Raw genomic sequence first — 23,845 nt, 5'->3', positions numbered from 1 at the left:
ATTGTGCTACTTTGTGGTGTCATTTGAACTATTGTTTTGCCACGCAGCTTCCTTGTTAGACCTCACCCCTTTTTTGTGGAGTGTGCCAAAGATATGGGTGGGAGGGAGAGCACAAATGTATAGTTTGCAGGGGGGCGCCGAACATCCTAGCACTGGCCCTGGTTATACTGTAGGTTAGGATTTCTTTAGGACATCTAGTTTGCTAATAGAAAGGTACACTCCACCACACCATTCTATATTTTATTTTTAAATTATATAAACAGAAAGGTTACTTTGACTGACAGAGAATTCTTATAGCTTCACTGAGTGGTTTAGGAGTGAGTCTGTCAAACCTCGAAAACATCACTAGTTACTCTCACTAGTGATTACTGGAAGTTTACATGTGTAATTTTTTTTACAAGTGCAATAGATACACTATTACACTATGTTTAGGACGGAATGTCAAAGTAGAGTGAAGTGGTAAAATTCATATATGAGGCGCGGGGAACACAAGGAGGAATCCTATTGTTACCTCCCAGGTAATTATGTGAAAAGAAGCACATAGCCTTCTATAGGTAACTCCTTCTATAAATGGAATTGACATTCTGGTAAAAGCGCCAAAAGGTTTACATTTCCGGGCCTGATACGTATGGGAAATGTGATTAAACCTCCATTAACTGTTGCTTGTCCGCATTTTGCTGTTAGTATGTCCCATCCATTGTGAGATGACGTTATGCATATAAAAATAGACAATGCAATGATTATGTTATTAAAGAGCTCCTATATTTTTTTCTAGAGGACAATGATTCATTGATAAAGTGAATTGCTCTGGAGAAGACTAGAAGAGCGACAATCTGTAATGGAACAATAATGAACAATAATTTAAAACTGTCCATTAAAGTTGATAGCACTGTATTGTATGTGACAAAATACTGTATGTTAGTGGACAATGTCTTGTGACAGTACATACTATATGTAAAAATGGAGGGATAGTTTTTCCCCCCATAATTAGAACAGTAATCTGTAAAGTGTAGGTTTTATAAAAACTGATTTCTTAAAAATCTTACAATGATTAAAATATTAGTAAATATTTTTTCTTCAGAATATAATATTGAGTAAGAATACTGTAAACTACATATACATTTTATCAGTATATTTTAATGTTAGATATTAAACAATTATATTAGTAAAAATTCCTTTGTTTAAAGATGCACACTACTTACCCAGATCCATTATAATGTACACTGCTCAAAAAAATAAAGGGAACACTAAGATAACACATCCTAGATCTGAATTCATGAAATATTCTTATTAAATACTTTGTTCTTTACATAGTTGAATGTGCTGACAACAAAATCACACAAAAATTATCAATGGAATTCAAATTTATTAACCCGTGGAGGTCTGGATTTGGAGTCACCCTCAAAATTAAAGTGGAAAAATATACTACAGGCTGATCCAACTTTGATGTAATGTCCTTAAAACAAGTCAAAATGAGGCTCAGTAGTGTGTGTAGCCTCCACGTGCCTGTATGACCTCCCTACAATGCTTGGTCATGCTCCTGATGAGGTGGCGGATGGTTTCCTGAGGGATCTCCTCCCAGACCTGGACTAAAGCATCCGCTAACTCCTGGACAGTCTGTGGTGCAACGTGGCATTGGTGGATGGAGCGAGACATGATGTCCCAGATGTGCTCAATTGGATTCAGGTCTGGGGAACGGGCGGGCCAGTCCATAGCATTAATGCCTTCATCTTGCCGGAACTGCTGACACACTCCAGCCACATGAGGTCTAGCATTGTCTTGCATTAGGAGGAGCCCAGGGCCAACCGCACCAGCACATGGTCTCACAAGGGGTCTGAGGATCTCATCTCAGTACCTAATGGCAGTCAGGCTACCTCTGGTGAGCACATGGAGGGCTGTGCGGCCCCCCAAAGAAATGCCACCCCACACCATTACTGACCCACTGCCAAACCGGTCATGCTGGAGGATGTTGCAGGCAGCAGAACGTTCTCCTTGGCGTCTCCAGACTCTGTCACATGTGCTCAGTGAGAACCTGCTTTCATCTGTGAAGGGCACAGGGCGCCAGTGGTGAATTTGCCAATCTTGGTGTTCTCTTGCAAATGCCAAACATCCTGCACGGTGTTGGGCTCTAAGCACAATCCCCACCTGTGGTCGTTGGGCCCTCATACCACCCTCATGGAGTCTGTTTCTGATCGTTTGAGTAGACCCATGCACATTTGTGGCTTGCTGGAGGTCATTTTGCAGGGCTCTGGCAGTGCTCCTCCTGTTCCTCCTTGCACAAAGGCGGAGGTAGCGGTCCTGCTGCTGGGTTGTTGCCCTCTTACGGCCTCCTCCACGTCTCCTGATGTACTGGCATGTCTCCTGGTAGCACCAAAAGAAAACGTGGGGTGAATGAGGCGCCACTTGTCACTTCTAGAGACACATAAATAGATGCTTGCACAAATAAAATTCCCAATAGTGGGAAAAACGACAGGTGAATCAGAATTGACCTTCCATGAAGATCAATACTAAAAGGATAGTAAAAGAACACAAAACATAGTGTATTCCAATTTAATTGATTGATAAAGCTTTATTGCTTCTTGGTCTCACTCACATGATGTATGGGTTTAATTTGCATGTAGAAATCAGTGCATCAAGATGGTTCAACTTCATAAATATGCACCCAGCATAAACTCTAATTAGCACTTGAAAAAGAAAGATAGAAAATAGTGCAATACCGTCTGTGTACAGAAAAAAGATTCTTTTAATGAAAACACTCACAAACACAGACTTGGTAACAGCATAAAACAAGTAAATGTTGCATGGACATCAGGATAAAGGAAAAAGCCACCAGCAGCATGGGATTATAGTCACCGCAAGTCCCGGTTTACTCAAGGCGTCCCCACGCTGTCAGATCCGTTCTCCAAGTCTCCAAACAGTCCAGCATAAAAAGTCCCCAGCTTAAGCGCTTTCGGATGTTATATCCTTCTTCAGAAGCGTAGGGGACAAGCACGCTATCCTGCTTTAAATAGTGTCTCAATCTAAGGAGATCAGTTACAGCTGTGAGTAGGAACCCTCCCTTATGACAAGTCCGTGACATAGGGAGTGACGTTTGCGTTCCATCGGGCGGAAATCGCGTCGCCAGAAATGACGTATGTGGAACCCGGCATAGCACGATATGCGTTCCATTTCAACCCGTTTTCATTCACAGCTCAATCCCAGTGTATGTCTCCGCATAAGACCATCAAACACCCAAAACATAAAAGATAGACATATCAGAGGTAACCTATACCATTAAATAATATAAATATAGATTAAAACCTTCAAAACTAATTTTTATTTAAAAACAAAAGAAGAGATTAAAAGGAAATATAATTATCATAAAAACCATTTAAGTTCGAAGTCGCTATTGAGCCCTAAAGGGACTAGGGTTTTTAATTTATATATCCACTTCATTTCTGTTTTCGCCAGTAGAGTATCAATTTATTTATTTCGAGGGGTAGGATTAATAGTTTGGATGCCCCAAAAAGACTTAAAGTGACAGGGTTTGCAGGCGTGTTTCAATTTAAAGTGCTTTGAGACCGTATGTGTCATGCCGCCGCGGCCGCTGCGCTTACGCCTCCGGGTGCGCTGGGCTTCCTGACGGCTGTCCCCGCTGGTGGTCCCCGGCACCTGTTGCTCTGTCGGCGCTGGTCCCGGCGGATGTCCGGGGGACGGGCGTCGCGGGTGCGCCTGGCGTCCCCGGGGGTCAGATGGACGGGTGACGTCATCGGCGCTCTCCGCCAATCGGAGAGAGGCGGGAAGTTTAAATTCAGACGCCGGGCAGAGCTCCGGTGCCTGAGTATCATCAATTCTGCTGTCAGAAGCTGTGATCTCCAGAGCTCCCACGTTCCTGCGGTCTCCGTGCCTCCAAGCACTTCCGTGCCTCCAAGCACCTCCGTGCCTCCAAGCACCTCCGTGCCTCCAAGCACTTCCGTGCCTCCAAGCACCTCCGTGCCTCCAAGCACCTCCGTGCTTCCAAGCGCCCAAGCGCCTACACGCACCTCCGTGCCTCAATACCTGTGCCCCCAGCACCTCTGTGCCTCAGCACTCAGCATCGCTGTGCCTCCGGCACGTCCGTGCCTCAATACCTGTGCCTCCGGCACCTCCGTGCCTCAATACCTGTGCCCCCAGCACCTCAGTGCCTCCAGCACCTCTGTGCCTTAGCACTCAGCATCGCTGTGCCTCCAGCACTTCCGTGCCTCAATTCCTGTGCCTTTAGCATCTCAGTGCCTCAGCATTCAGCATCTTTACAAGTCTTGTCTTTCAGGAGACCTTCAAGCATTCCTCCGTGCCTCCTGCCTGCCGTCTTAATCCTGTATGAGGAAGACCTACATCCGGCCATCTCTACTGCGACCCAGTAGCGGTTCCTCTTCCCGGGCACCGGAAGAAGCCCCGAGTCCACAACACTTTCCAATCAGGTCAGTGATAGTATACTCAGGCCACATAGACCCGGGGAATCGGAACACAGAGTCGAGCGCCATCCAAAGTTTGGCTTCCCGAGTTCAGTCTCAAGAGGCGACACAGGGTCAGGTGATGCAATATCTCCAGGAACTGTCCGGCCGATTGGATCAAATCCAAACATCCTTAGCCTCCGCAATTCCGGCTCCAGCTTCCGTAACTGCTCCAGTTGCTGTTTCCAGTAATGTCCAACCTCCGGCCGGTACCAGGTCACGTCTTAAGCTTCTTACTCCTTCCCGCTACAATGGGAACCCAAAGAATTGCCGTGGTTTTTTAAATCAGTGTGAGGTGCACTTCGAGCTGCTCGCTCATAACTTCCCTACGGATCGCTCTAAGGTAGCGTATATCATTTCCCTGCTTGAGGGATCAGCGTTGGATTGGGTGTCTCCATTGTGGGAACGATCTGATCCCGTGGTTTCCAACTACACCAACTTCACATCACGTCCTTTCGAAGAATCTTCGACGAACCCGGCAGGATGACCACTGCTTCTTCCGATTTGCTCCGTGTTCGTCAGGGCTCCCGTTCCGTGGGTCAGTACGTGGTTCATTTCCAGACCATTGCCTCTGAATTATGCTGGAATAATGATGCCCTGAGAGCTGCCTTCTGGAACGGTCTCTCCGATCGGCTGAAAGATGAGCTGGTTACAAGGGATCTGCCGGATCCATTAGAAGAGTTGATTTCCCTTTGCATCAAGGTGGATCTTCGGATGCAGGAGCGCGGAAGAGAACGTAGCCGTTCAGATCGTTCCAGGTTCCGGAATTCTACTCCTAGACCGGTGGCTATGCTTAGCTCGGACGAGCCCATGCAAATTAACCGATCCCGACTGTCTCCGGAAGAACGACAGCGTCGTCGTGAGGGTAAACTTTGCCTTTACTGTGGAGCCGCAGATCACTTTCTCAAGTTTTGTAAATCCCGTCCGGGAAACGGGCAGGCCTAGCTTGTTCTGGAGGAGTCAAGCTGGGGGTTACGACAAAATCTTCTCCAATTTTGGACTGTTTGCTTCCTGTAACTGTAGTCACCGAATCAGCCTCCAAGTCTTGTGAAGCCCTGTTGGATTCCGGGGCTGCGGGGAACTTCGTTTCTTCCTCCTGTGTTCAAAGCATGGGTTTAAAGTTACGGCCTATCGAGCAGCCTATTTCGTTGACGGCTATCAACGGGACTAGAATTTCCAAGGGTCTCATAATGTGGCGCACGGAGCCAGTTAAGCTGCAGGTCGGGGCTCTACATCAAGAAAGTCTGGAACTCTTGGTGATCCCAGAAATGCACCATGATCTGGTCCTTGGAATGCCTTGGCTAAAAATTCATAATCCTCACATTGACTGGAAGTCTTCACAAATTCTGTCCTGGAGTTCCTTTTGTCACGCTAATTGTCTCACTCCTGTTTGTCCGCTCCGTGTCTCTTCCAAGACGGATGAAGAGCATATTCCGGAGGCGTATCAAGGGTACAAGGATGTGTTTTCGGAACAAGCAGCTGATCTGTTACCACCTCATAGGCCTTGGGACTGCCCTATTGACCTTGTCCCAGGGAAGACGCCACCTCGTGGTCGCACATATCCCCTATCACTTCCCAAGGCTCAAGCTATGTCGGAATATATTAAGTCCAATCTGCTCAAGGGATTTATTCGCCCCTCTTCCTCCCCTGCTGGAGCGGGCTTCTTTTTCATGAAGAAGAAGGACGGGGGGGTTGAGACCATGTATCGACTACCGCGGCTTAAACGATATCACTATCAAGAATAAATATCCCTTGCCATAAATCACAGAGTTATTTGATAGGGTTCGTGGTGCCCGCGTTTTCTCCAAACTCGACTTGAGGGGAGTTTATAATCTTATACGCATCCGAGAAGGGGATGAATGGAAGACTGCCTTCAATACCTGAGATGGGCATTACGAATACTTGGTGATGCCGTTCGGTCTTAGTAATGCTCCTGCTGTTTTCCAGGGATTCGTCAACGAAATCTTCCGAGACATGTTATATCAGAGTGTTGTGGTATATTTGGACGACATACTGATTTTTTTCCAAGAATCTTGTTGAACACAGGACTCAAGTCAAAGAAGTGCTCCACCGTTTATGAGAGAATCATCTCTATGCTAAGCTTTCCAAATGTACCTTTGAAGTAACATCAATTCTGTTCCTCGGTTATATCATCTCGGGGACGGAGCTTCGCATGGATCCGGAAAAGCTTTCTGCCATTCGTGACTGGACTCAGCCTCTCTCTTTGAAAGCAATACAAAGGTTCCTGGGCTTTGCGAATTACTACAGGAAATTCGTTAGAGGTTTCTCCACCATTGTCGCGCCCATTACTGCCCTGACAAGAAAGGGCTCTAATCCGAGTTTGTGGCCTCCCGAAGCCATTGAGGCATTTTCCCACTTGAAGTTAGCTTTCATGGCCGCTCCAGTTCTCCAACAACCAAATTTCGATGAACCTTTCTTCCTAGAGGTTGACGCATCTTCAGTCGGGGTTGGGGCCGTTCTCTCTCAGTACTCCTCTGATAAGAAGTTACATCCGTGTGGCTTCCACTCTCGTAAATTCTCTCCGGCCGAACGAAATTACACTATTGGAGACCAGGAACTTTTGGCAATTAAATCCGCCTTGGAAGAATGGAGATACCTCTTGGAAGGGGCTAAACATGTGTTTACCATTTACACGGATCACAAAATTTTGCTGTACATCAAATCCGCACAATGCTTGAATCCTCGCCAAGTGAGATGGGCACTTTTCTTTACTCGATTTTTTTTTGTTATCAAGTACCGGGCCGGGACTCTCAATATTAAAGCAGATGCGCTGTCCCATTCACAAGTTTCCACAGACGAGGACGAATCTTTTGAGTGGAGTTTAATTCTAAATCCAGTTTCTGTCTCCGCTGCTTTAACTACTCCAGCTCCTCCTCCTGGAAGAATGTCCGTACCAGCTAGATTTCGGCCAAGAATATTACAGTGGGTCCATAACTCCAAGTTTTCCGGTCATCCCGGTGCCCAGAAGATGTACAAGTTTCTGCAAAGGTCTTACTGGTGGAACACCATGAGGAAGGATGTACTGGATTACGTTAATTCTTGTCCACAGTGTACACAACATAAATCTCCTCGCCTGCCTCCTGCTGGGTTACTTCATCCTTTGCCTTTCCCTGTGAGACCCTGGACTCACATTTCCATGGACTTCATCACTGACTTGCCCTGTTCCAAGGGTTGCAACACTGTCTGGGTAATCGTTGACCGTTTTTCGAAGATGGCACACTTCGTGCCTTTGACTGGTCTACCGACAGCTCTGAAACTAGCTCTACTGTTCATCCAAGAACATTTTCGGTTGCATGGGTTGCCACAAGAAATAGTCTGTGACCGTGGGGTACAGTTCACCGCAAGGTTTTGGAAAGCCCTCTGTTCGAACCTACAGATTAAACTTAAGTTTTCATCCGCTTATCATCCCCAAACGAATGGTCAAACGGAACGAGTCATCAAGATCTAGAGACTTTCCTTCGTCTTTATCTCTCCCCTTCACAGGACAACTGGGTGGAGTTGTTGCCTTGGGCAGAGTTTGCCCATAACCATTCGTTTCATTCTTCCACTGGAGAATCTCCATTCTTCGTCAACTACGGGTTCCATCCACGTGTTCCAGAATTACCAAGCCTTCCGACAGAAGAGGTTCCAGCTGTAACGTCCACTCTACGACACTTCGGACAAATTTGGAGTAAGATTCATGCTAATCTTAAGAAGGTTTCAGTCCGGTACAAGTTCTTCGCAGATAAGAAACGGCGAGCCGCTCCTCAATACAAGGTTGGTGACAGGGTTTGGCTGTCCACACGTAATCTCCGGTTGAAGGTGCCCACTATGAAGTTTGCTTCAAGATTCATCATCCTTACCCTGTGCTACAAGTCCTGAATCCTGTGGTCTGTAAGCTGGGTTTGCATTCTCACCTACGTATACCTAATGCCTTCCATGTTTCTCTTCTTCGTCCTCTCGTCCTTAATCGTTTTCATTCAAAGGCCTCTAGCCCCACCTCAATGGAGACTGAATTAGGGACAGACTTCAAGATCAAAACTATTCTAGACTCTCGTTACTATCACAAGGGTTTACAATATTTGGTGGAATGGAAGGGTTATGGACCTGAAGAAAGAAGTTGGATAAAGGCTTCTGAGGTCACCGCTCCCCGACTAATTCGGATCTTTCATTCCAGACACCCAACTAAACCAGGAAAGTGTCCTGAGGCCACTCCTAGAGGAGGGGGTACTGTCATGCCGCCGCAGCCGCTGCGCTAACCCCTCCGGGTGTGCTGGGCTTCCTGGCGGCTGTCCCCGCTGGTGGTCCCCGGCTCCTGTTGCTGTCGGCGCTGGTCCCGGCAGATGTCCGGGGAATGGGCGTCGCGGGTGCGCCTGGCGTCCCTGGGGGTCAGATGGACGGGTGACGTCATCGGCGCTCTCCGCCAATCGGAGAGAGGCGGGAAGTTTCAATTCAGACGCCGGGCAGAGCTCCGGTGCCTGAGTATCATCAATTCTGCTGTCAGAAGCTGTGATCTCCAGAGCTCCCACGTTCCTGCGGTCTCCGTGCCTCCAAGCACTTCCGTGCCTCCAAGCACCTCCGTGCCTCCAAGCACCTCCGTGCCTCCCAGCACTTCCATGCCTCCAAGCACCTCCGTGCCTCCAAGCACTTCCGTACCTCCAAGCATCTCCGTGCCTCCAAGCACCTCCGTGCCTCCAAGCACTTCCGTGCCTCCAAGCATCTCCGTGCCTCCAAGCACCTCCGTGCCTCCAAGCACCTCCGTGCCTCCAAGCATCTCCGTGCCTCCAAGCACCACCGTGCCTCCAAGCACCTCCGTGCCTCCAAGCGCCCAAGCGCCTCCACGCACCTCCGTGCCTCAATACCTGTGCCCCCAGCACCTCTGTGCCTCAGCACTCAGCATCGCTGTGCCTCCGGCACTTCCGTGCCTCAATACCTGTGCCTCCGGCACCTCCGTGCCTCAATACCTGTGCCCCCAGCACCTCAGTGCCTCCAGCACCTCTGTGCCTCAGCACTCAGCATCGCTGTGCCTCAATACCTGTGCCTCCAGCATCTCAGTGCCTCAGCATTCAGCATCTTTACAAGTCTTGTCTTTCAGGAGACCTTCAAGCATTCCTCCATGCCTCCTGCCTGCCGTCTTAATCCTGTATGAGGAAGACCTACATCCGTCCATCTCTACTGAGACCCAGTAGCGGTTCCTCTTCCCGGTCACCGGAAGAAGCCCCGAGTCCACAACACTTTCCAATCAGGTCAGTGATAGTATGTGTATCCAGTCCCTTCTTTACATTGCGGATATGCTCGGATAATCTTGTCTTTAAATTCCTGCTTGTCTTTCCGACATATATTAATCCGCAGTCACACTCCATCGCATAAATAACATTACTCGAATTACATGTAATAAAATTCTTAATGGGATAAGTATTCCCACCTACTGTGAATTCTTTAATCTTACTTGCGCCTTTTGTGCATTTGCACATGGCGCAAAGTCCACATCTATAAAACCCTGTACTTCTAATACTAGTTCTCTTGGGGACTTCAATGGAACTGCGCACTAAGTTATCCTTAATAGATTTAGATCTTCTATAAATAAACCTAGGTTTAGATGGTAATATAGGGTCTAAAACAGGATCCTTTGTGAGCACCATCCAGTGTTTTTTCATAATGAACTCAATTTCCCTGTACTGTGAATTGAAATCGGTAATGAAAGACCACTTAAAATCATTCTCTCTTGATGCCTTCTGATTAGTTCCCTGTATTAAATCTTTCCTATCTACAGTATTAATTCTCTCCTGAGCTGTGGTTAAGCTTTCTTTACTATAACCTTTCTCAATGAACCGTTCACATAAATCGCCCATTTGTCTCTCACAGGTACTAGAATCAGTGCAATTCCGTTTAACCCTTAGTAGTTGACTGTAGGGAATCCCATCTAGCCAGTGATCATGGGGTTGACTGGTCCTTTCAATAAACCCATTTGAGTCAGTAGGTTTCCGATATAATTTCGTATTAATTGAACCATTTGCTATATAAATGCAAAGGTCCAAATACATTATTTCCTTCTGACTTATAGTGGTAGTTAACATAATATTAAATGGGTTGTTGTTAAGTTCTTCAATAAACAAGTCTAAATCCTTCAGATCCTCATTCCATACGAATAATAAATCGTCTATGTAGTGATGCCATAGCACCAGGCGCGCCCCGAGCTGCTCTCCATGCCATACCGCCTTTTCCTCCCAATAGGCCATGAAGAGGTTAGCATAGCTCGGGGCGAACCTGGTGCCCCGAGCTATGCTAACCTCTTCATGTCAACTACTAAGTCAACTACTAAGGGTTAAACGCAATTGCACTGATTCTAGTACCTGTGAGAGACAAATGGGCGATTTATGTGAACGGTTCATTGAGAAAGGTTATAGTAAAGAAAGCTTAACCACAGCTCAGGAGAGAATTAATACTGTAGATAGGAAAGATTTAATACAGGGAACTAATCAGAAGGTATCGAGAGAAAATAATTTTAAGTGGTCTTTCATTACCGATTTCAATTCACAGTACAGGGAAATTGAGTTCATTATGAAAAAACACTGGATGGTGCTCACTAAGGATCCTGTTTTAGGCCCAATATTACCATCTAAACCTAGGTTTATTTATAGAAGATCTAAATCTATTAAGGGTAACTTAGTGCGCAGTTCCATTGAAGTCCCCAAGAGAACTAGTATTAGAAGTACAGGGTTTTATAGATGTGGACTTTGCGCCATGTGCAAATGCACAAAAGGCGCAAGTAAGATTAAAGAATTCACAGTAGGTGGGAATACTTATCCCATTAAGAATTTTATTACATGTAATTCGAGTAATGTTATTTATGCGATGGAGTGTGACTGCGGATTAATATATGTCGGAAAGACAAGCAGGAATTTAAAGACAAGATTATCCGAGCATATCCGCAATGTAAAGAAGGGACTGGATATACATACGGTCTCAAAGCACTTTAAATTGAAACACGCCTGCAAACCCTGTCACTTTAAGTCTTTTTGGGGCATCCAAACAATTAATCCTACCCCTCGAAATAAAGAAATTGATACTCTACTGGCGAAAACAGAAATGAAGTGGATATATAAATTAAAAACCCTAGTCCCTTTAGGGCTCAATAGCGACTTCGAACTTAAATGGTTTTTATGATAATTATATTTCCTTTTAATCTCTTCTTTTGTTTTTAAATAAAAATGAGTTTTGAAGGTTTTAATCTATATTTATATTATTTAATGGTATAAGTTACCTCTGATATGTCTATCTTTTATGTTTTGGGTGTTTGATGGTCTTATGCGGAGACATACACTGGGATTGAGCTGTGAATGAAAACGGGTCGAAATGGAACGCATATCGTTCTATGCCGGGTTCCGCATACGTCATTTCCGGCAACGCGATTTCCGCCCGATGGAACGCAAACGTCACTCCCTATGTCACGGACTTGTCATAAGGGAGGGTTCCTACTCACAGCTGTAACTGATCTCCTTAGATTGAGACACTATTTAAAGCAGGATATCGTGCTTGTCCCCTACGCTTCTGAAGAAGGATATAACATCCGAAAGCGCTTAAGCTGGGGACTTTTTATGCTGGACTGTTTGGAGACTTGGAGAACGGATCTGACAGCGTGGGGACGCCTTGAGTAAACCGGGAGTTGCGGTGACTATAATCCCATGCTGCTGGTGGCTTTTTCCTTTATCCTGATGTCCATGCAACATTTACTTGTTTTATGCTGTTACCAAGTCTGTGTTTGTGAGTGTTTTTATTAAAAGAATCTTTTTTTCTGTACACAGACGGTATTGCACTATTTTCTATCTTTCTTTTTCAAGTGCTAATTGGAGTTTATGCTGGGTGCATATTTATGAAGTTGAACCATCTTGATGCACTGATTTCTACATGCAAATTAAACTCATACATCATGTGAGTGAGACCAAGAAGCAATAAAGCTTTGTCAATCAATTAAATTGGAATACACTATGTTTTGTGTTCTTTTACTATCCTTTTAGTATCCATCTTCATGGAAGGTCAATTCTGATTCACCTGTCGTTTTTCCCACTATTGGGAATTTTATTTGTGTAAGCATCTATTTATGTGTCTCTAGAAGTGACAAGTGGCGCCTCATTCGCCCCACGTTTTCTTTTGGTGCATATTCGTAAAGTGAGACCACAGTGAAGGTTTCTTTTGAGGGACGAGGGGCTGACATTTGTTATAAGCACAAGAAAGGTCGCTCTTTGTTTGTTATGTCTCCTGGTAGCGCCTCCATGCTCTGGACACTACATTGACAGACTCCGCAAACCTTCTTGCCACAGCTCGCATTGGGATGAGCTGCACTACCTGAGCTACCTGTGGGTTGTAGGAAGGTCATACAGCCACGTGGAGGCCACACACACTACTGAGCCTCATTTTGACTTGTTTTAAGGACATTACATCAAAGTTGGATGAGCCTGTAGTGTGTTTTTCCACATTAATTTTGAGGGTGACTCCAAATCCAGACCTCCATGGGTTAATAAAATAAGAATTTACTTACCGATAATTCTATTTCTCGGAGTCCGTAGTGGATGCTGGGGTTCCTGAAAGGACCATGGGGAATAGCGGCTCCGCAGGAGACAGGGCACAAAAAAGTAAAGCTTTTACCAGATCAGGTGGTGTGCACTGGCTCCTCCCCCTATGACCCTCCTCCAGACTCCAGTTAGGTACTGTGCCCGGACGAGCGTACACAATAAGGGAGGCAATTTGAATCCCGGGTAAGACTCATACCAGCCACACCAATCACACCGTACAACTTGTGATCTAAACCCAGTTAACAGTATGATAACAGAAAGAGCCTCTTAAAGATGGCTCCTTAACAATATAACCCGAATTTGTTAACAATAACTATGTACAGTATTGCAGATAATCCGCACTTGGGATGGGCGCCCAGCATCCACTACGGACTCCGAGAAATAGAATTATCGGTAAGTAAATTCTTATTTTCTCTATCGTCCTAAGTGGATGCTGGGGTTCCTGAAAGGACCATGGGGATTATACCAAAGCTCCCAAACGGGCGGGAGAGTGCGGATGACTCTGCAGCACCGAATGAGAGAATTCCAAGTCCTCTTTTGCCAGGGTATCAAATTTGTAGAATTTTACAAACGTGTTTTCCCCCGACCACGTAGCTGCTCGGCAGAATTGTAATGCCGAGACCCCTCGGGCAGCCGCCCAAGATGAGCCCACCTTCCTTGTGGAATGGGCCTTAACAGATTTAGTCTGTGGCAGGCCTGCCACAGAATGAGCAAGTTGAATTGTGTTACAAATCCAACGAGCAATCGTCTGCTTAGAAGCAGGGGCACCCAACTTGTTGGGTGCATATAGTATCAACAGCGAGTCAGATTTTCTGACTTCAGCCGTCCTTGAAATGTATATTTTTAAGGCTCTGACAACGTCCAACAACTTGGAGTCCTCCAAGTCGCCAGTGGCCGCAGGCACCACAATAGGTTGGTTCAGGTGAAACGCTGATACCACCTTAGGGAGAAAATGCGGACGAGTCCTCAGTTCTGCCCTATCCGAATGGAAGATTAGATAAGGGCTTTTATAAGATAAAGCCGCCAATTCAGATACTCTCCTGGCGGAAGCCAGGGCCAGTAACATAGTCACTTTCCATGTGAGATATTTAAAATCCACCTTTTTCAATGGTTCAAACCAATGGGATTTGAGGAAATCTAAAACTACATTTAGATCCCACGGTGCCACCGGAGGCACCACAGGAGGCTGTATATGCAGTACTCCTTTAACAAAAGTCTGTACCTCAGGAACTGAGGCCAATTCTTTTTGGAAGAATATTGACAGGGCCGAAATTTGAACCTTAATAGATCTCAATTTGAGACCCATAGACAATCCTGATTGTAGGAAATGTAGGAAACGACCCAGTTGAAATTCCTCCGTCGGAACACTCCGATCCTCGCACCACGCGACATATTTTCGCCAAATGCGGTGATAATGTTTCGCGGTGACTTCCTTCCTTGCCTTAATCAAGGTAGGAATGACTTCTTCTGGAATGCCTTTCCCTTTTAGGATCTGGCGTTCAACCGCCATGCCGTCAAACGCAGCCGCGGTAAGTCTTGAAAGAGACAGGGACCCTGTTGTAGCAGGTCCCTTCTCAGAAGTAGAGGGCACGGGTCGTCCGTGACCAACTCTTGAAGTTCCGGGTACCAAGTCCTTCTTGGCCAATCCGGAGCCACTAGTATTGTTCTTACTCCTCCTCACCGTATAATCTTCAATACCTTTGGTATGAGAGGCAGAGGAGGAAACACATATACTGATTTGTACACCCAAGGTGTTACCAGTGCGTCCACAGCTATTGCCTGTGGATCTCTTGACCTGGCGCAATACTTGTCCAGTTTCTTGTTGAGGCGAGACGCCATCATGTCTACCATTGGTCTTTCCCAACAGTTTATTAGCATGTGGAAGACTTCTGGATGAAGACCCCCCTCTCCCGGGTGAATATCGTGTCTGCTGAGGAAGTATGCTTCCCAGTTGTCCACGCCCGGGAAGAACACTGCTGACAGTGCTATTACGTGATTCTCCGCCCAGCGAAGAATCTTGGCAGCTTCTGCCATTGCACTCCTGCTTCTTGTGCCGCCCTGTCTGTTTACATGGGCGACCGCCGTGATGTTGTCCGACTGAATCAACACCGGTTTTCCTTGCAGGAGTGGTTCCGCCTGGCTTAGAGCATTTTAGATTGCTCTTAGTACCAGAATGTTTATGTGAAGAGACTTTTCCAGGTTCGTCCATACCCCCTGGAAGTTTCTTCCTTGTGTGACTGCTCCCCAACCTCTCAGGCTGGCGTCCGTGGTCACCAGGATCAAATCCTGTATGCCGAATCTGCGGCCCTCCAATAGATGAGCCTTTTGCAACCACCACAGAAGATATACCCTTGTCCTTGGCGACAGGGTTATTCGCAGGTGCATCTGAGGATGCGACCCTGACCATTTGTCCAACAGATCCCTTTGGAAAATTCTTGCATGGAATCTGCCGAATGGAATTGCTTCGTAAAAAGCCACCATTTTTCCCAGGACTCTTGTGCATTGATGTACAGACACCTTTCCTGGTTTTAGGAGGTTCCTGACAGGTCGGATAACTCCTTGGCTTTTTCCTCGGGAAGAAAAACCTTTTTCTGAACCGTGTCCAGAATCATCCCTAGGAACAGCAGACGTATCGTCGGAAAACAGCTGCGATTCTTGGAATATTTAGAATCCAGTCGTGCCGTCGAAGAACTACTTTAGATAGTGCTCTTCCGACCTCCAACTGTTCTCTGGAACTTGCCCTTTTTAGGTCGTGCAAGTAAGGGATAATTTAGATGCCTTTTTTCTTTGAAGAAACATCTTTTCGGCCATTACCTTGGTAAAAAGGCCCGGGGTGCCGTGGATAATTCAAACGGCATCGTCTGAAACTGATATTGACAGTTCTGTACCACGAACCAGAGGTACCCTTGATGAGAAGGACAAAATTTGGACATGGAGGTAATCCTTGATGTCCAGGGACACCATATAGTCCCCTTTTTTCCGGTTCGCTATCACTGCTCTGAGTGACTTTATCTCGATTTGAACCTTTTATGTAAGTGTTCAAAACATTTTAGATTTAGACTATGTGTCACCAAGCCGTCTGGCTTCAGTACCACAATATAGTGTGGAAAAATAATACCCTTTTCCTTGTCGTAGGAGGGGTACTTTGATTATCACCTGCTGGATATACAGCTTGTGAATTGTTTCCAATGCTGCCTCCCTGTCGGAGGGAGCCGTTGGTAAAGCAGACTTCAGGAACCTGCGAGGAGAAGATGTCTCGACTCTCCAATCTTTACCCCTGGGATAATACTCGTACGATCTAGGGGTCAACTTGCGAGTGATCCCACTGCGCCCTGAGACTCTTGAGACTACCCCCCCACCTTGAGTCCGCTTGCACGGCCCCAGCGTCATGCTGAGGACTTGGCAGACGCGGTGGAGGGCTTCTTTTCCTGGGAAAGGGCTGCCTGCTGCAGTCTACTTCCCTTACCTCTATGTCTGGGCAGATATGACTGGCCTTTTGCCTGCATGCCCTCATGGGAAAGGAAAGATTGAGGCTGAAAAGACGGTGTCTTTTTTAGCTGAGATGTAACTTGGGGTAAAAAAGGTTGGATTTCCCAGCTGTTGCTGTGGTCCCCAGGTCCGATGGACCGACCCCCAAATAACTCCTTCCCTTTATACAGCAATACTTCCATCTGCCGTATGGGATCTGTATCACCTGACCACTGTCGTGTCCCTGACATCTTCTGGGAGATATGGACAACGCACTTATCTTGATGCCAGAGAGCAAATATCCCTCTGTGCATCTCACATACATATATATAGAATGCATCCTATTAAATGCTCTACATGAATAAAATATTTTCAGTCAGGGAATCCGACCATGCCAACCCAGCACTGCATCTCCAGGCTGATGGCGATCGCTGGTCGCAGTATAACCACCGTATGTGTGTATATACTTTTTAGGATATTTTTCCAGCTTCCTATCAGCTGGCTCCTTGAGGGCGGCCGTATCTGGAGACGGTAACGCCACTTGATAAGCGTGTGAGCGCCTTATCACCCTAAGGGGTGTTTCCCAACGTACCCTAATTTCTGGCGGGAAAGGGTATAACGCCAATATTTGCTATCGGGGTAACCCTACGCATCATCACACACTTCATTTTATTTTATCTGATTCAGGAAAAACTACAGGTAGTTTTTTCACTCCCACATAATACCCTTTCTTGTGGTACTTGTAGTATCAGAAACACGTAACACCTCCTTCATTGCCCTTAACGTGTGGCCCTAATGAGAAATACGTTTGTTTATTCACCGTCGACACTGTATTCAGTGTCCGTGTCTGTGTCTGTGTCGACCGACTGAGGTAAATGGGCGTTTTTAAAACCCCTGACGGTGTTTCTGAGACGCCTGGACCGGTCCTAATAGATTGTCGGCCGTCTCATGTCGTCAACCGACCTTGCAGCGTGTTGACATTCTCACGTAATTCTCTAAATAAGCCATCCATTCCGGTGTCGACTCCCTAGAGAGTGACATCACCATTACAGGCAATTTCTCCGCCTCCTCACCAACATCGTCCTCATACATGTCGACACACACGTACCGACACACAGCACACACACCGGGAATGCTCTGACAGAGGACAGGACCCACTAGCCCTTTGGGGAGACAGAGGGAGAGTCTGCCAGCACACACCAAAAACGCTATAATTATATAGGGACAACCTTATATAAGTGTTTCTCCCTTATAGCATCTTTTATATATATACAATATCGCCAAAATCAGTGCCCCCCCTCTCTGTTTTAACCCTGTTTCTGTAGTGCAGTGCAGGGGAGAGCCTGGGAGCCTTCTCTCCAGCTTTTCTGTGAGAGAAAATGGCGCTGTGTGCTGAGGAGATAGGCCCCGCCCCTTTTTCGGCGGGCTCGTCTCCCGCTATTTTTGAAGTTAGGCAGGGGTTAAATATCTCCATATAGCCTCTGTGGGCTATATGTGAGGTATTTTTTGCCTCTAATAAGGTTTTTATTTGCCTCTCAGAGCGCCCCCCCCAGCGCTCTGCACCCTCAGTGACTGTTGTGTGAAGTGTGCTGAGAGGAAAATGGCGCACAGCTGCAGTGCTGTGCGCTACCTTTATGAAGACTCAGGAGTCTTCAGCCGCCGATTTTGGACCTCTTCTCTCTTCAGCGTCTGCAAGGGGGCCGGCGGCGCGGCTCCGGTGACCATCCAGGCTGTACCTGTGATCGTCCCTCTGGAGCTAGTGTCCAGTAGCCAAGCAGCAAATCCACTCTGCACGCAGGTGAGTTCACTACTTCTCCCCTAAGTCCCTCGTTGCAGTGATCCTGTTGCCAGCAGGACTCACTGTAAAGTAAAAAACCTAAGCTAAACTTTCTCTAAGCAGCTCTTTAGGAGAGCCACCTAGATTGCACCCTTCTCGTTCGGGCACAAAATCTAACTGGAGTCTGGAGGAGGGTCATAGGGGGAGGAGCCAGTGCACACCACCTGATCTGGTAAAAGCTTTACTTTTTTGTGCCCTGTCTCCTGCGGAGCCGCTATTCCCCATGGTCCTTTCAGGAACCCCAGCATCCACTTAGGACGATAGAGAAATTTGATTTCCATTGATAATTTTTGTGTGATTTTGTTGTCAGCACATTCAACTATGTAAAGAACAAAGTATTTAATAAGAATATTTCATTCATTCAGATCTAGGATGTGTTATTTTAGTGTTCCCTTTATTTTTTTGAGCAGTGTAGTATATTCATGTGTAAATCAAATATTTTATTGTTCTGGCTTGTATTGCTGGAAATTCCCACACTGTTGCATACTAATTGTTTCCTATGAGAGTTTTTGCATTCACATAGTCACTTTACACTAAATTATTTCATGGCAACAATTAATCGTGCAGTTTAATGAAATGCAACTCCCATGTTTACCAATTATTTTTGCAAAGAAAGTAATTCAAAATTATGTGCAGTTATTGATTTCAGCATGACAAAGACACAGACTGTAAAATGTTGCTTTCTGTTCTTCTACACCCAAATAATTTTTTTTAGTTGCATGGAGTCATGTACTTGTAATCTTGATCAATAAGAAGCTATGGAATATTCACCTAAGCATAAGCTCATATGTTCCTCTCACAAATATGCTCTTTACTATACAAATGATGCATATATATATATATATATATATATAAACACATATATATACATATATATACATATATACATACATACATACACATACATACATACACACACACTATATAAAAGCGAAAATTTGTCCTTCTGTCTTTCTATACCAATCCACAGTTTACAAGTTGTGATCGTGAAATTTTGCATACAAGCGTATTAAAACATGGCCGAGGCCACTAAAACAATTAGAAATCCCTAACACCCCTGGGGGGGAGACAGCAGCCCTGAGTATATCAGGAGACAGCATTTACGAAAATTGCTGGAGCAGGTTACTCACAAATTGGTACACATATGTTCACTGATGAAGCTGCTGACACCAGTCTGGAGGCGGAGAAATGCATTTGCACAGGACAGGACACCATTATACATCATTGCAGCAATCATCTGCTCGTTTTATATACTGTGGAGCCAGCCGGTTCATCACTTGTCTGCTATGCCCCAGTGCTAAGGGGAAAAGACATCAGGAGTTCATAAACCAGCATGTGATCCCACGTGAAACTGTTCATCATCACAGCAATGGGGAGAGGAACTATTGTTTGGGTGCAGTGCACAGTACACCCTAAGTGCTTGCTGGACTAACTATATGCTGCAGTGCATGAGTATACTCAAGATAATACTGGCTGCTTTTTAGGGCAAAGTGCAATTCTGAAGTGCTAGCTGGACTAACTATAAGCTGCTTTGCATGTTTACTAACTGCTTTTTGGAAGAAAAGTGCCTATTGTTTGGAGTAAGCAGCATGTTGAATGAACTCGCTTGATTAACCCAGAATAATATGCCCTTTGTGGGAAAGCTCCATTGAAACTGAAATTGATTAGTATAACCATTTCAGATACACAAGATTAAATGAGAATTTGTCCTGTGGTATTGGTGGTGAAAATCTCAAGGGCTCAATTGTGTTAGTACATTTTATATTACATTGTATTTATTATATGTATGTGATACTGGCCGGTATCTATATTATGATGTTTGCTACACATATGACTTACACTCTGGGAACAAACACTGTGGGGGTAACACACCACTAGCACCGCTAGGGGTGGGCCAGCAGCACAGACTATATCAGGACATGCATGATATGTCAGTGATGACAGGGCTGCATGTGGCAGGGCCAGTGACATGATGTGAGGAGGGGAATGGAGGTAGCACGAACACAAACACTGAGTTATATAGTGGAAGTAGCACAATCCCCCATCAGCACAGAGTATATCAGGAGATACATAATGTTCTACGCTATATAAGAAACTGTAAATAAATCGATAATTTCACAGGGGCACTGACATGATGTGAGGAGGGGAATGAAGGCAGCAGAAAGCCACAGACTGAGAGTTGTATAGTGGGAAGAGCAAGATCCCAAAACAAAAAGGGGAACAAAAAGGGGTCCGGCCACTACACAAAGTGCATCAGGGAAGAAAGATATGCCTATATACTGGATCTCAAACCAACATAAATTAATGAACAACTAACATTCGAATCTACCATTCTCATCCCATAGCGAAGCACGGGTATTCAGCTATCTACAATGTTATTTATACTGTGTGTTTAATATTACATTTATTTTTGTAAACAGACATTCTTAAAATCCCGGGAAACACCAGATACTCCAGCTTAGTATATATATATATATATATATATATATATATACACACACATATACATATATATATATACACATATACACACACACCACAATAGAAGAATTGGCGCCAGGGGGTCGCAACAACTCCCACTATTCCAACCCCTAATTGGTTAATACTTAAAAAAATAATAATAACATGTTCCATCATAAGACATTTATTAAAAACATATTCAAATTAATACAGAGGAGATATATTATTCCACACTTTAAGATGTATGACTCTTAGCGCTGAATACAAATGTTGAAGGATCACAACAATCTCCTCCTTCTCCTTATAGTTGGTTCGGAGATAGCTTCACAACACAGACAAACCAACGCGTTTCGTCTTATACAAAAGACTTCATCAGGGGTATCTCTACAATTGTAAAAAATCTTATCAGAACTAAAAATAATTGTTCCTTAATAAAAATGCATAATACATTCAATCAAAATATATGAGGAACATATCATTATAATAGAACAAGGATATATCAGAGCAGACAGAATGAAAAGGAAGAAAATTACAATTGAATCTTGGGTCCTACCTCAAGCAGCTGAGAAGTACAGTAGTTTATACAAACAGTATAATGCGACAAAACTTGTTCATACATGCATGATGGAAACTTCAATATAACACCGAGGCTTTCTGATGAACAATCAGTGTGGCCTAATTGGAAAAATATTGACCTCATCATATATACTGAGTGTTCATATTATATATGTAATAAAAATATATCATAATGTCCCCTCACATACCTTGTGGTGAGATAACTTGTACAAAAATTCGGAAACCAAGGTACTGAAGGGTCACTTAGAAAGGAAACCTAATAAATTCATATTTAGGGCAAATTAGTGAATGGTCATTATCAGATATTTAATTAGTCAATGATATCAGTTTTGACTTAGGATAATTGATGCATTTTATAATGAAACCGTATTTAAAGAACAACCTCCCTTTTTAGGTATAACATTTATTGGAGGTTTTTAAGACAAAAAACTCTATTGCTGATCAGTACTACCATTCTGGCCCATAGCAATTAAATACTCTAATGAGTCCAGCTGTTTCATTGATTGACATAATGAAAGTGCTGATCTTTAAACCCAGACTCTAAAAGTGCTGGAATGAATTATCAAAGAATAAACTTTTAATTACATAGTTACTGTCACAAAATCAAAAGAGATGTGAAAGTGAATATATCCAACCATTGAAAGCACTAAAGTGCAATATTGCAAATATACATGAATAAAATATATATAGTGACATTTACATATTTAAACAGAGCTTTGTTCAGAATGATGCCATATTCCCTCACCTTCTATATATCTGCAGTGGACACTCAGTACCTGTGCAATGAAGCACCAGACTAAATGTTACCCCTTATAAGGGAAAGGTGATGATGTCATCACATATCCTATTTTGATTGGTGCACAAATAAAGGCTAATTATAGCCTGATTATTAATGGTATAAACTAACCAACCTATGAATTTTATCCTCTTATCATTAGGATTGATTCACTATAATAATCCTCACCCTTATATCCACCCAATATAAGTAAAAGTTTAATTGTTATATGACCCACAATGCATTGCAGGGTGAGTCTCATTGAAAGCTGCTTTTGTGAATGAATTACAGTATTAGTAGCCAATCACTGTGTAATAGGGGCGGGTACTTTAGCACAGAATATCTGTGCATATCTATAAATAAACATATTGTGAGCACATAAGAGAACTGCTGTGGGGAAAGTGCTTCCCGTCAGCACCCTCCACCACCTCTGATCGTTAAAACGAACGGTCCAGGACGCTGCACGCGTCCGCTATAGCGGGACCTTGTGCGTTCCAGAGCCATCTTTGTTTTGCATTCCACCAGCCGGCGCTTCCCGTCATCTGACCTGATCACATGTTATAGGCGGCCAATAAGGAGACTCTCTACCGATTACAGAAGCTAGAATACCGAACGACCGTTCAATAGATAGCCACTTGTACATACTTTAACCCCCGCTTGAATCAATCATTAGTGTCTCATCTGACAATAAATTCCATACCTATGGGGCATACTTATTTCTATTCCATACATTAGAGGAGAAATGAGAGGTCAGAACCCATCATATCCCATATAGTGTACCTATATGAACTATACAGATAGCCTCAGGCCCTATTTAAAAACAGGACTAGGACCCTCGTATAGTTCACAACTCCTATGAGCCCGTTTTGTGGGAAATGCATATCCCACATATGTTTCCCGTATAACGTAAAATTTAATTTGAATTGATTTATACTTCGACGGGACCACTAGTATACCCATCTTCTAAATAGTATTTGATTTAAATGGGTCGTGAATTCTTCCACTACCAGTGAAAAACCTTATAAACAGTCATGTTCACTATATTATTAAATTGTGCTACATATGATCAATTGATGCCCATACACATACTTATAAGTGAAATCTCGTAGCTACTACACTAACGTGATATCATCTTTACCTCATAAATTAGTGATATATTATTACAACCCACACCCTTTACAACGCTATAAATGAATTGATACTTTACTGTATATGAATCAACTCGTAAAAACTAATGGTTGATTCAGATTAATTTAAAACTTTAAATATAGAACCTAAGGTTCTGTTATACTATACTATCACCTAATGTGCTATACGTGTTACTTGAATCCATATTATCTCTATACTATCCTCCTTACAGCTTGAAGTGATGTACAGTATACTGACACCCCTATGAACAAAGCTCCATCTTTACAATAGTATAGTCATATAAACATAAATACACATACTGACAATTTATTAAATTACATCCTTCTCTTATGGCCTAAAATACCTTCTTAGTTTGAACCGGGGGAAGGTATAAGCTAATAACTGAACCTGTCACTGAGCAAGCATAGTCAATACATCAAAGGAGGGTTTGTCTCCCTTAAAGGAAGACTGCCATGTCTATGCTCTCGTTCAATCCATTCGGAATGAGGGTATTGAGGGTATAGATCCAGAAAGATTCCTTCTTAGTTAACTGTTT

The 23,845-nt window shown here is 44.3% G+C and overlaps 2 long non-coding RNA genes across 4 annotated transcripts in view; both read right to left on the bottom strand.

Moving 5' to 3' along the window:
• Positions 1–23,845, bottom strand: part of LOC135022295 (uncharacterized) — a 124,725-nt gene that overhangs the window by 42,328 nt on the left and 58,552 nt on the right. The window lies entirely within an intron of this gene.
• On the bottom strand, positions 21,005–21,663 carry LOC135050822 (uncharacterized). The gene is made up of 3 exons (XR_010241850.1): positions 21,575–21,663; positions 21,364–21,485; positions 21,005–21,194 (listed from the first exon to the last, which is right to left on the bottom strand). It is a non-coding gene; the product is annotated as an uncharacterized LOC135050822 (long non-coding RNA).

Source organism: Pseudophryne corroboree, chromosome 2, assembly GCF_028390025.1.
Source record: "Pseudophryne corroboree isolate aPseCor3 chromosome 2, aPseCor3.hap2, whole genome shotgun sequence".
In the NCBI taxonomy this organism is placed as follows: Eukaryota; Metazoa; Chordata; class Amphibia; order Anura; family Myobatrachidae; genus Pseudophryne; species Pseudophryne corroboree.
This window is presented reverse-complemented; position numbering and strand designations above follow the sequence as displayed.